At 33.8% G+C, this 12488-nt stretch overlaps 1 protein-coding gene across 6 annotated transcripts in view; it reads left to right on the top strand.

Moving 5' to 3' along the window:
* Nucleotides 1-1937: 1937 nt before the first annotated feature.
* Nucleotides 1938-12488, top strand: part of nbs (nibrin) — a 76976-nt gene continuing 66425 nt past the window's right edge. For 2 of the 6 annotated variants that reach the window (XM_076466178.1, XM_076466184.1), the window contains exon 1: nt 1938-2059. The gene's annotated coding sequence lies outside the window, so the exon portion shown is untranslated. Of the gene's footprint in view, nt 2060-2113; nt 2230-3723; nt 3863-6103; nt 6127-12117; nt 12257-12488 lie in introns of those variants that run through there. The other 4 variants (XM_076466180.1, XM_076466182.1, XM_076466183.1 and 1 more) reach the window with 4 other exon arrangements.

Here is a 12488-nt window from a genome sequence, read left to right on the forward strand (position 1 = left end):
TCAGAGATTGTTTGCTAAGTGGAGTTGCAGGTTAAATGAGATTTTATATATCAGTTATCTTAAAGTATCAAAAATATGATAAAAGTTACAACTAACTAACTAACGTATGAAATATTATAAAATACAAATTGGTATCTATAGAATTCTATTTATTAATGCAATAGGTGCTGAGTGATTTTATTTTAAAACTAGAATTATATAATCTCAATCAAACCTGGTTTGGATCTTGTGTCTAACTTTACGCTGAAAGGACTGTTTTAATGTTGTTATTGTTAATGGTTTATCATCTGGAAAAATAATTGAAAGTCCTGTCTACGTAATAATAACGAATTAGTTTATCTCCCCCCCCCCTCGTGTTTTTCACTCTCTATCTTTCTAACTATAAATTGAGTTCTATCTTTGTTTCTTATATATTTACAAACGGCTGGTATAAATAGAGAAAGCACTAGTAGAGGAGCGAACAATATTTCAACCTTCTTCGATCATCGTCAAGTTTACAAAGAAAGAAAGAGGTAACTGACCAGTAGCTGACCATATGTTTGAAGGCGGTTGTGTAATTGAGTGTAGGAATGTAGAGAGCGTGCTTAGATGTTTAATTATATTTATTAATATAAAGGTGTTTGTTTGCATTGATTTATTTTGGGCTTTAGTTGTTGTATAAGTAAGGTTTCTTTGATTTTGCAATTGTTTATGTTTGTTTCTTTATTTAGTATTTAAGTGTTTTCAATGATTATGTTGTATTTATTTGATTTGCAGTGTTCGAAAACGTGTGAAGGTGACTTTTTGTGTTCTTTGAATCTGGTTTTCATTTTTCTACTTGTTTCTCCAATATAGAAGTCATGGCAGTTATCACATTGTGTTTTATAAATAATGTTAATCTTGTATTTGTCAGTGTAGTTGTTACATAGTATAGACCTTAGTTTTGTGCCTGGTTTTGAAAAAAAAAAAATGTATTAACTGGAATGTCATATTTTGTTGCTAGTTTTTGCCAAATGTTGGTTATTTTTCTGCGTATGTCAGGAATATATGGTATGCAGCTGTATATGGTTTTGTAATTTTTTACTATTGCTTTCTCTACCCATACCAGCCGTTTGTAAATATATAGTTCTCTACAAATGGGTATATCGTCATCGTGAATTATCTTTATTTCTTATTTCACTCTACAACTTTATTTAACTTATTGACTGGCTCACCAGTATTTATGTTTAGCTCTTGATCTATATATTTTGCAATATCTCTAGGCTTTCTTGACGTCAATTCAACATATTCTACAACTCTCCAAAATATATTTGATCTTAACATCATAGTTAACGACTAAATTCCAACAAAAAGATATAGATTATAGATCATAACATGATACTCGTTGATGCTGGAACATTTTCTGAAAATTATTGAACCAATCGAAAATACAGTATATAAAAGAAATTACGTCGAGGCTTTGAGTATAATAGGAATGAAATCAATATAATTTAATAATTAGTATGAAAAAAATTCTGCCGATACAGGGTATGATTTACTCTAACATTAAATGTTTGTGACACAAACACCTAATTTTCTGCAAAATATTGCTGGGTAGCAAACAGAATAGCGGTAATCATTTTAAATTGACTTTGTTTTCTCGCTCATTTGTCTTATGATCATATCTTTAGTGATACTCGCTCAGCTTAGATTATTCAAATCTGTACTGGGCGTACTGACCTGAATTTTAAATATTAGAGAGTAATTTAATTTTTTTAATAATTTTTTCTTATTAAAACAATTATTTATGCTTTGTAACAAATCATACTTGTTTTGCAAAACCTGATGTCACAGATTACAAAATTGTAAGTAAATTAATTACGAATTTAAGTTTCACAGTAATATATTCTATTTAAACTTGTTTTCCTCTATTTCTTTATTTAAAATTATTTTGTTAGAATGTTTAGTAAGTTATTGGAAAATTACAGAGGTATATTTAACTCTTTAACTAATCCATTTTCGAGTCGGCGGGAGATAAGAAACTTAGAGGGAGACCATGTTGTATAGTATATAAACATAATGTAAGCGGTAAGGTATGGTGGTAAGTTTTGTTATTTATGTTTCGAACTTTAGAAATTATTTATTGATAATTGTTTGAGAGAGATGAAACATTTAACTTGAGTTGGTAGATTTAACCTTTAAAAGTTTTAATTTTAGATAGTTAACTGACGTCAGTCTTTATTTCATGTGCGCCAAAGGTAGAAATGCATGGTGAGCTTGAACATTTGGAGGCCAAAACAAGAAACCTTGATAAATTATATAAATGAATGTGCTACATTTGTTTTTCTGAGGAGTTTTTCCAAGTGTAATATTAAAACAAAGCTTACTTCAACCATCTTTAATTAAATATTTCACTTTCAGGAATAAGTATTTACTTAGTTGGTTTATTACGATATTTTCTTTCAACTCAGAAAAAGCATTTTAAAGACAAAATGAATTAACGTCACGGTTTTGAACAATATTTAGTGAATATCATTTGCTTGTCTTAAAATTTATTTAGAAGAAATCTTTGTAAATAAAGTATAGACTGGCTTCATAAGGAAACAGTTAAAAATGTTTCATGTTACAACTGTTTTATGTTACACTTACGTTGGGAAGAGATAGAAGTGATGATTTTTTTCTCTTCCACAGTTCTATTTATAAAAATATAAATTACGTAATTTTATTGTTTTTTATGTTCCATATTTTATGTTAAGTGTCAATATAGACGAATGATGTAAGGCAAACTGAGAATAAATACTAAACAGACTGAACCTGTTTTCCTTTAATGTTATTGTTAAGTTCTAAAAAGTAAAATTTCAAAGTAGTAAATTCGGATTTTTCGCAGGTGACTTGGTAGTTGAAATTCAGGCTGTGATGACTGAAGAAAATGAATAAGAGTAAATCAAGTGTCTAATTTTAAGAGTAGGAAATTTCACCAAGATAATGTTGGTTCATTTACTACTTGGTACTAATTATTGAATAGTAATTAAGATGTGAATTATTGAGACATTCTGTTTGATGGTTTGAAAAAGTCCATCTAGTTGAAATCTTAACAGAAAACAATGGCTTTCTTTTAAACATATGTGATGTGTGTAATGGAAAAAATTAAGAACATAATGAAAGCTTTGAAAAATTATATAGTGAAATATGATTTCGTAAAAAGAAATTAAGTATGGATTCAATAAATAATACTATTTTATTTTAGAATATTGCATGTTATTTGAATGGTGTGGACTTTCTCCATCTTGAAAAACTTTTGATGAAGTACCAAAAAAATTATTAGCCAAGAAAGTCACATCATTGAGAGTAGGGAAAAGGAGTAGTAAATTGTACTGTAGAAAGATTAGGTGAGATAAAGTAAATTTGTTACTAGTGGTGAGCCTGAAGAATCAATGCTTGGGCCTTTCTTTTTTTATTTATTTATATTGAATGGGGCATATGTAGTAAATTATAAAATTTACATGTGATATAGAAAACAAAGAACAGTCTGGTCTTTCAAGACTGCCCTTACATTATAATTCATGGAAAAATAAAATACAATTCAAACCTACTCTTTTCTCTTCAAGGAATCATTGATTCTCTCTTAAATTCTTAAATTACTGGCCTCCACTACATCCAATGGGAACTCAGTAAAGTCAATAACCCTTTTAGAATAATAAAACTGTCTTAACTAGAACCTAGCCATTTTCCAACTTTTTTTTTTTTTTTCATATTAATTTCCAGGATAATCTTCAAAGCTTCAGTAAGATCAGCTCTTAACTTTCTTCTTTAAAGAGACAGAGATACTAACCCATTCCCTGTAAGATAACTCTGCCATCCTGGACTTGACCTTGTACTGGTTGCTCTTCCCTGAACCCTTTCTGTAAGTTAGTATCCTTTTTTAAAGGAGACCAACACTGTACATACTTCTTTTTATTACACTGTTTAGTAGCTTCTTATTTATATTAGTTGTTGATCTAAAATATGATAATCCATTTACATTGCCTCACACTTATAATTAAACATTTTTACCAAATATTTGTTTAATAGTAGCAGTTGATTCAAGTCATTCTGTAATACTTTAACAAACTACAGCCAGAAATACCAAAGAGCTTATCTATTGACAAACATTAATTTTGTAATGATACTTTTTCAGTATTATTATAATAGAGCTTGCAATTTATACATACAAACTTTGGGTCTTAGAAGTTACTGCACTAATCATCACCAAACACAACTGAGTAAATATTTTTATATCTAGGCAGTATTTTTATAGCTGACATACAAATAAAACAATTCAAATTTTCACAAAATTTAAGTGTTTCATACTCTCAAAAAAGGAGTAGGTTTTAACTATAAAACAAAAAAAACTTTAAAAAGTTTGTTTTCCTGTAGTGAAAATCTTATAAGTGTTGCAACATAAAAGGAAGACACTTTCATTGATGCCTGTGTCTATGAAGAAGTACTTGAATGAAATCTGTTCTGTGATGTAATGCTGTGATAATGGCTCATTTTTAAACTAAAATTTCAATATAACCTTGTGGATAGTGAATATTGTGGAATATCAAGTATGAGTACATTGTTGTAGAACTGTCAGACAATTCCAGAAAAGACCCCAGGCCTGAAAACCTTCTGCAGAAAGTAGCAGTTATGTCTGTTCAGATGGTAGATATTTCTACCGGTATTGTAAATGAGAAAGAGTCAAGTCCCAATCATGGAATTTTCCACTAGTAAGGAGGATTCAGTTTGATTGTCCAGTTTTCATTAATACAATTTAAGGAAAAGTGACTGTTGGTCCTTCTAAGACAACCTGAGAGCAAAAGAAATTCAAATCCAGCACTTATCACACAAATATATATGAAATCTTCTGTTAAGCTCCTTTAAATTTATTGCTTACATTACATCTGAATTCAAACCATTCCAAAGGTCTGTTTCCCTGTTTAGAAAAATAAAGTTGTCTTTGTTGTAGGTTGTACTTACCCTACTACAGTTTGTATCAGTAACTTTTAATTTTATCATTTTCAATATTAATTGTGAAAAGATGTAATGCATTCATGTTGTCAGTTCCTTTAATCTTACACATGTTAATCAGATTGAGCACAGTTTGTTCCACATCCTTCTCATAATTTGAGGGACAAGTGGAATTTACCTTGTCCACATACTTGTTGAGTGAAGATGAGTATTCATAATTACAGATCAGATAAGTTCTTTCTTCAGATTGAGTATGGCACAGAAGATCCTGTTATTCCAGGGTTTGAGCATTACCTTTCAAACTTCTTCAGGTTGAGGAAATGGTTTGTCCACTTTGATGTTACTTATATTTTCATCATGATCCTGGTGGCTGGGAATTCATCACTGTATAGCTACTGCTTGGGATCCACTCATAAGTATATATATTGTGGTCCAAGTTCTCTAGCCATCAACATGACAGCTAGGTACCATGGTTCTGTAATTCCAACCCCTGGCAGTGGAACCTTGGCTATCCAATTAGGACCTGGATAATCAGTGATGTCGAGAAAACCCACTTGTAGAGAAAAATATATGTGTAAAAACAGCTCGTTTGGGTTGAGAAAATATCTCATGTAGAGGTAAAATATTTTTTCAACCCAAACGAGCCATTTTTACATATATATAGAACCTGGATAATAGTGCTTTTGGAGCATGTAATATTCCATCCACGGTATATGAATTAGGTTCCAGGTGAAGAGCATATTTGTTCTGGATGTGGTGCAGCTCATCCACTAGGATACTGCTCTTCTATTAGCACATTCACAATCTGTACAAATGCATTCTGTATAGCTAATGCCCCTCACCAACCCTTCCACCTCATCAATGTGAGATTTAATTGTAGTATGAGAATTGGGATGATTGAAAAGTTAGCATTTTCTTAGTAACACATACTTCCATTAATACATTCACACTCTCTCATCCATCTTCTCCACTGAGAGCTGGTTTTAGATACTGCAGATTGCATCAGTCTTGAAAAGTGATAACATTATCTGAAATAGTTACTTATGTATAGTATCAGAATAGAGAGTTCATTGATCTAGGTGGAGAGCGTCACAAGATTGAAGACACATCTTCAAGGGCAGTTAAGTGGATAATAAAAGGCTGAAACAAATGAGAAAAATTCAGACCAATGCTTAGGTGAGAAAAGGAAGAAACTGTAGCTGTTGAATAATAGCTATTGTATGAGTCGAGATAAGTATTATAGGAAATACATTTTGATTTAAGAAAATGTTAACTTTTAATTAGTTAATTCATTTTGTAATAGTCCATATAATTTATGATTATTTAACTTAATTGTTTATATGACACAAATAGATTTTGATCACAGCACATATCTAATCAATTATATTTATTAATCAGTTAAATCACCTAGTTTTACTTTGAGATATTGATTACTAATTCAAAGAAGTTTATACTTTTATATTCAGTTCACCAGTTAGGCCTCATTTGAAATACTTTGTACAGTTTTGGTTTCCTTATCTAAAAAAGAATATTTACTTATTTATTGGAAAGGATGCAGTGGAGGGCTACAATGATGATTATGTATATAAAAGGATTATCCTATGGAGTTATTTTAAGATCAAACTACCTTATTTTCTCTTGAGAATAGAAAGATAAGAAGTGATCCTATGGAAGTTTCCTTATTTATTAGTGAGATTAATTGGATAAAGACCTCAGATGACGAGGCTAGAGGACAAAAGTTAAAGATTTAGAAAAGACATGCTGTGTCCCACTTAAGACATTTCAATTTTTCTAACAGTGTAATTAGCTTAGAATGTGTTGGTTTTAGCATTAAGAGAGAATTAAGCTCTTAGCATTAAGCATGAATTATTAATTTCCTTAAAAATAAAGGTTGGGTTCACATACTTTTCTCCTAGCATAAGTGTGTAGAGATAGCTGTGAAAGACAAAATGGGTATATACCTGTTACTGATTGTCTAATAGGTTTTTGAAATTTATTGCTTGTCATATTCCTTGACCGTGCAAGACTGTATATGGTTATCAACCTTTGAAATAAATTACTCTTCCAATGTGTTAGTTACATCAGGATTAAGAGAGTTCCAGAGAGAGGATTTGACAAGTACTTAGAGAATGACTATTGTACATAAGCAGAAGGGTGTTTGGTGAAATGAATGGGACAGTTACATGGGACCCCTTTTTGCATCTCTCATGCTATGCATAGCATATACTTACATGGTGTTGGGAAGCTATGCATAAAATAATTAATAATAGAACTACAGATAATCTACTGGTGTGATTGGGTTTAGGAGGGAAAAGATTGAAAATATAAACTTAAATTTTTATGGGTAATAAATTTACATTTTTGAACGGAGAGTGTAACAAACCATTTATTCTCCACTAACAATAATTGATACTGGGATTCTTACAAAGTGCTTGTTTATTTCAACTTTTACAAATAAAATAATTTATAGCTATAAACTTGGAACTTTGAACTCGACAACATAACAAGTTTAGAACTTCAACAGATAACTTTGACCAAAAAAGATAGGGAAAAAGCTTAATACAAAAACCTATCTTTTTAAGTTGTTCACAAAAATATGTTTGATAATACAACACTTACAAACTCTGGAAATTATAGTTCAGTAATTGTGTATTCCAAAACACACCTTCTCTAAGACTATACACAGCTTTTTTTAACAGAAGTTTTTCTTTTCTATTCATCTGAGCATTGGTATAAATATTACCTTGCATGCTTCAACCTTTATACCCTGCTGTATTGCTGAAAGCCAGTTAAATCTTGTGATTCTCTCCACCTATATCAATGTGCCCCCATCTCAGATCCATTTATAAGATCCCCACTATTAATTCTTATTCATTCTGTAAATGCAGAATGTTATGATGATGTTTTTATGTGATTGCAGCAGGTTCCTCTTCAGTGTTGAACATGTACAGTTGTACCTACACTTAAGATGACTCTTTTTTTTTTTTAAGACCTGTTTTATTTGGGGGGGGGAATAGTTTCATGTCTGTTATCTTTATTTCATAAAATAGAGAAAATGAAACTTAGAAGTAATAGTTAACAGAATAATTTCATTAATATTGGCATTATAAATATTCTGCAACTAAAAGTAGATGTAAAAAAAAATCTGTGTTACATTTCGGATATGAATTCAAACATTCACTTTTTTTGTGCTCCGACTCGGACACCTTTGGTGCCTTGAATTACCCAAGCATTGAGAGGAGGGTGCTATCTGTAGTGCATCCCCTCGATGTATTCCTAAAATCTTGACATGTTTTTCACTATATCCTCGTCCATGGTGTAATTCTGCCTGACATATGGCATGGAGGGCTCAAAAACAGGCCTGGGATACTTTCCATAGATATCCCACACTCTTAAACAACATCACTTTTCAGCAGGCCCTCGCACATCTCGTTGGTAAGACGTCTAAGCCAGAAGGAATCTTAGATTAAGTTCACAACCAGCATATCTTCTACCACTAGTACCAAAGTCATATGGGACAAGATTCGAAAAGTCAGTAACCAATATACTTCTGTCGCCCTCTCGATCTTGCTTTCTGATGGCCAGAAAGGAGCTGATATCTGGAGCATTGTTGACACTCAAGGTGAAAGCTTTTGCCAGGTATCTAGCACTTCTGCTTCTTCCTCCATTTTCTTAGCCATCATGATTTGGATAGAGTGATCATCTCTTTCCTTTCAAGCTGGTTGTCTCTACGACTATAATCTTCCCATTACACTGGTGGAACCTAAACTGGCCCTTCATCAGTTTGACCAGTTCAGAGCTTACACATAGAGTCTCATGAACTGTCTTTGCACAACTGTCGTTTGCAAGTATCTTTACTAAATGCTTTAAAACTTTATTCCTTACCAGAATATTCCATTTGGACTTGTGTTTACCTTCCTTGGTGGGCTGTACTTTTTCAGAACAGACAATTTGCCATTGCTCCTTTTGGCCTTTGTATCCAGGTGCAGCAGGATAAATTGGGTCTGTCCTTGGATAACATTGCTGTATCCACTGGTCAGCCCATCCCACCACATCCTTGTCCATGGTGGAATCCTTCCTGCCACATGGCACGGAAGGACCAAAAATGGGCCTGGGATACTTTCCATAGATATCCCACACTTTCCAGTGGGCCCGTGCATATGGGACAAGATTTGAAAGGTCAGAGGGCAATATAATTCTGTCTCTAAAACTGTTGGCATGCATTTTTGCTGCCAACAGGGTATTCTCCCTGATCCTGAACTCCATATCCTTGAAGTTGTGCTCCTGTGGTCCCTGAGACAAAGTTCTTGAGGCTTACCTTTCACCGAAAGCTGACCTTTACACCACACATCAAGCAACTATGGGTCAAATGTTCAAGAACATTGTACATCCATCCTCTTCCACAACTTGGGGAGCAGATCGATGTTGTATGCTAAAGATATATTGTGCTCTTATTTGATCAAAACCCAACTATGGTCCACTGTTCTATGGCTCTGCCAGAACCTCGGCCTTAAAGATGCTGGACCCCATTCATCACCAAAGACGTCAGCTCTGCACCAGGGCTTTCTGCACTTCCCCAGTTCAGAGCTTACACATAGAGTCTAATGAACCTTCTTTGCACATCTGCCATTTGCAAATGTTTTTACTATATACTTGAAACTTCATTTCTTACCAAAGCATTCCACTTGGGGTTGTTTGCTAAAGATATATCATGCTCTTACTTGATCAAAACTCAACTATGGTCCACTGTTCTATGGCTCTGCCAGAACCTCGGCCTTAAAGATGCTGGACCCCATTCATCACCAAAGACGTCAGCTCTGCACCAGGGCTTTCTGCACTTCCCCAGTTCAGAGCTTACACATAGAGTCTAATGAACCTTCTTTGCACATCTGCCATTTGCAAGTATGTTTACTATATGTTTGAAACTTCATTTCGTACCAAAGCATTCCACTTGGGGTTGTGGTTACCTTCCTCAGTGGGCCATACTTTTTCGGAACAGAGAATCTGCCATTGGTCCTTTTGGCCTTCATATCCAGGTGCAGTTGGATAAGTTGGGTCTGTCCTTGGATAACATTGCTGTATCCACTGGTCAGCCCATCCCACCATGGCAAATTACAGTCCCCAAATGTGACCGATCTTTAAGTCATCTGAGAAAAGCACACACTCCCGATTTGAAATACTGTCTGTTATTTGCTGAACATCTTTCAAACCATTCTTCCATTCCTATATATACAGATGGTTCAAAATCAGGTGACTGTGTGAGCTCTGCCTTGGTTTGTTGTTGTTCGGTGGTTACGCGCACAATCCCCTCTACAGCTTCTGTGTTCACTGCTGAACTGTACACCATTTCTCTTGCCCTGGATCACATAGAAGCTAAGTAGTACACAAACAGCACTATTTATCCTGACTCGCTTAATTCTCTACTGGCCCTGCAATCACTTCATGTTAGTTCACACCCTGTTCTCGCTGATATTCAAAACTGACTGGCCCATTTTTCTTTAGCATCTACTTCTATCTAGTTTTTCTGGATACAGGGCCACGTTGGTATTCACGGGAACAAGATTGTTGGTATCGCAGCTAAATCTGTTCTGTGTTCATGGCTCGGCTCCATGCCAGCTAACAGTCGAATTGGAGTGAGCAAAGTGAAAACAAACTTTACCAAATAAAACCCTATATTGGATTTTGGCTGTGTTGCTTCCATAAGGATCGGAAAGAAGAAGTTGTTCTAACTAGACTATGCATTGGTCACAGTGTTTTAACTCCTAGTTTTCTTTTATCTGGAACTGATGCACCAATGTATAATATGTTTAACACGCAAGTCACAATAAGCCACATTTTACTTTCTTGCTGTCTTATGACTCTCAATGACAGCACCATTTTAAACATGTTCTGTCCCAAGGTTTGTCCATTACGTTAGAGAGTGTAATTGGTGATGATGACACTGTCCATCTTGGAAATGTTTTTAGTTTTTTAATGGCCATTAATCTTTTTAATGCCATTTAAGTTTTTTTAATTTATACATTAGACTTTTTTAATGTGATTCTCTTTTAAGAATCACAGTCTATCTTGGTAGATTTGAAATTATAAAAAGTTTGTAATGTCAACCCAAAACCAGGACTGGAAGGGCCAACTTCAAGTGACTAATGCTGCTGTTTGAACTACCTGTTAGTCATCCTGGTGAGTAATTATTACAAGTCTTTTAAAACTTTTATTACTTTACTTTTTGAAGATAGCCTTAACATCAAATAACTTGGAACCAGGACTGGAGAGGCCGACTTTAGGTGTCTGATGGTGGTTTTTGTACTTACCTGTTAGTCTTCCTGGCGAGTTATGATTATTACAACTCTGCTACAGGAAGTCCATTACATCTTGTATTACTTTATTTTTTTCTTAATGTTGTAGACTAGATGTAAACATTGGATTTATGTTGTTTTTTTAAACTTTGTTTTGTTTTACCTTAATTTCCTTTTATAAATTTTACTAATTTAATTTTAACTTTTTACCAGATGTTTGGCACAGATAACCTAGCTGCTTTGTGCCATGAAACACCAAATCAACCGTTTTGTTGCATGCACTAATAGGTTTTGAGGCTTACATCAGGATTGATTTCTTTACTCAAGTATCCTGTGACTTATCTCCTGTCACTTTGACAAGTTGATAATATTATTTTGGTTCATATTACTTTCTCTGGATTTTCATTGGATGTACATTGATTTCTTTGGGTATTCTCATAAAGTTTGCCAAAGCTTGCTGGAAAAGATTGTACAGGCTGGTATTCAGACCAAACCTAATATATTTATCTATCATTATTTATATGATTTGGCCATTGCCTATTTGGAAGTCTTTCAGCTACCCCCTGTGGCTATTCTCCATGGCCTGGCAAATTTGCTTTGCTTCTCACATTGAATAGTTAGGCTTTTAATTTGTAATTCCAAGCTGGATAACCTCTGTTTCTTCAGGTTTAGTGAGGCATGACAGGTTTCATAATTTAGAGCTCAATTTGCTGCATTTTACACATCTTTATGTTGAGGCAAGAATTTGTGTACTTTTGTGTTGCTTAGTTTCTTTCTATAATTCCAACGGCTCAACATGCAAGATTCTGTAACTTTCAAATTGGGTCCCAGTAATACCACATCACCCCACAAGACATGTGTGATATTCCATGTGTAAAGTGCTACTCTTCAGTCATGGAATTGGCTTATGGAAAGAGAAGTAGTGGAAGCCAGCACTTTACAAGAAGTTCAGAGAGGACTTGGTAATTTCCTGGAAAGTAAAGGGAGGGTTTAAATATTTACCTTTCCCACTGGTGGGTGTGGCAAATGGTTCTTTGTTTTTAATTTTTCTTTATGTTGTATTAAAAGTAGATCTGAAAAATTAGTGGTATTTGCTAATCAACAGTACCATTAATTGATTATATCTGATCAATCGATTACTATAGTGTTCCTCAAACCATGACACATTAGCACATGCACACAAATGTTGATGGCAGGTACTGCAAACCAAATGCCTTTCTTCTGGTCAGCATTCCATAAAAAAAG

The sequence above is a fragment of the Tachypleus tridentatus genome, chromosome 11 (assembly GCF_004210375.1).
Source record: "Tachypleus tridentatus isolate NWPU-2018 chromosome 11, ASM421037v1, whole genome shotgun sequence".
Classification (NCBI taxonomy): Eukaryota; Metazoa; Arthropoda; class Merostomata; order Xiphosura; family Limulidae; genus Tachypleus; species Tachypleus tridentatus.